General features: G+C 33.1%; 1 long non-coding RNA gene across 1 annotated transcript; it reads right to left on the bottom strand.

Annotated features, from left to right (window-relative positions):
- Window positions 1-255: 255 nt before the first annotated feature.
- Window positions 256-1,090, bottom strand: LOC126889412 (uncharacterized). The gene is made up of 2 exons (XR_007700022.1): window positions 975-1,090; window positions 256-383 (listed from the first exon to the last, which is right to left on the bottom strand). It is a non-coding gene; the product is annotated as an uncharacterized LOC126889412 (long non-coding RNA).
- Between the last annotated feature and the right edge of the window lie 708 nt (window positions 1,091-1,798).

Below are 1,798 nucleotides of genomic sequence, written 5' to 3'. Positions count from 1 at the left end.
CTTCCTGCAGGTTTGCCGTGGCAATTTTGCAAGCTTGCAGCAAGTTTAAATCAAACTTGCTAGTTGGTGTGTGACAAACTTGCATGAATTTGTTTTTTCAAACTTGATACAAACTTGATATAATAAACTTGCTGAAGGTTTGTTTTTGTTTTGATGCATGAAGTTTGTATTTTCAAACTTGATACAAACCTACTTAAGGTTTGTTTTGACATACTAGCCACAATTAGAATAAAACAATGTCAATAAAAAATACAATACCATTTTATATAACTATTTATTCAGTAATCACTCAACTAAAATACAATCTATTGTCTAAAATTATTTATTGGAACTTACATTAAACCCGCTAGCTTCAGATTCCGATGCTCAGTTTTGTCTCAGCTCTAACAACAACAAATAAAAGAAATTGTAATAAAGTCTTGCTGTGTGAACAGAATTAATATTTGCTATTAAAAGAGATAAAAACATGTTAAAGTAACAATTTTACAATAAATCCTAAAAGTTATTTATAAAATAATAATTATAATATGTTTATTTTGGATAGTATCATGATACTATAAATAAAGAGATAGTATTTTCCCGTAGCTCAAAATACGTCCGAGTTCGCGCATTGATTACGTAACTGGAGACCGGAAGTTGAATTTGAATTCTTGTTAAAGTTAAATGGGATTTGTAAGCATTATGTGATGAAATTATTCAATTAGCAAAATAACATTAAACTTCAATGTATTCGAAAAGAATTTAGAGTCGAGATTCCAGTCAAAATAACTGTCAAAGATAAAATATAAAATACAACCGCGAACAATTCAAAGTAATCGGACATTACGAATGATTACGAACCATTACGAACTTGCCGGTCTCCAGTTACGTCACGACTTCCGGATGTGCAATAGATTATCTTCTTATTTATAGTATCATGGATAGTATGTATGTAAATACAGTTAGAAGCTACGAAAGACATAAAAAAAACTTACCTAATCACCACAAGCAGGTGGGTCTATGAAAAACTGAAGAAAACAAGCTTCAGCTTAGTAATTAAAGTAATAGTCTCGGAGAATTGTACGGTAAATGTTGTAAAAAATCAAAGAAAAATATCAACGACATAGGATAGGATATAGGATATACCTAACCACAAATTATCACCGCTTGGCAGGATGGCAGGTTACTTTTCCCGTGTTTGCCAGCTGTCGAGTAAGCTTTTTCCCTCAACGTACCTTAAAAATTCCCACTTTTATGATAAAATTCCCTCCTATGCTCCTATTTAAAAAATCTGTGAAAATATGTTGAATTATTTTTAAATATTTTGATTTTTATAAATATTTTACAATTTGGACTGGAGCAAAGATTCCCTTATATGTTAACTTTTTCCCTTTTATGTTGAAAATTCTCGCAGAAAGGGAAATTTACCACAGGTGGCAACACTCTCGTTTTCGTGGGTGTGACATCAGTCAGGGTAACGAACGAAACCGATCCGAACCGACCGTAACGTGTAATAGATGGCACGCGTGACATGGCTTTGCAACTGTACGCTTGCAGCAAAGTTGCTACAAACTTGAATCATCATCTTTGTCATAAGCAATATTGCAGCAAACTTGACACAAACTTGCCTCGTCATATTTGACGCAGCAATTTAAAATCAAAGAAGAATCAAACTTACCACAAGTTTACATGCTATCTGGGAAAAGATTTAGGCCTATCTTGAATTTTTGCACTTACTGATTTTCCTATGAGATGGATTGAGAGACGATAGACAAGGAAGAATAGAGTGGCCCCGAAGTTCTCCAGATCTTAACACATG

The sequence above is a fragment of the Diabrotica virgifera genome, chromosome 8 (assembly GCF_917563875.1).
Source record: "Diabrotica virgifera virgifera chromosome 8, PGI_DIABVI_V3a".
NCBI lineage: Eukaryota > Metazoa > Arthropoda > Insecta > Coleoptera > Chrysomelidae > Diabrotica > Diabrotica virgifera.
Note: the sequence above shows the minus strand (reverse complement) of the source record. Positions and strands in the feature narration are given on the sequence as shown.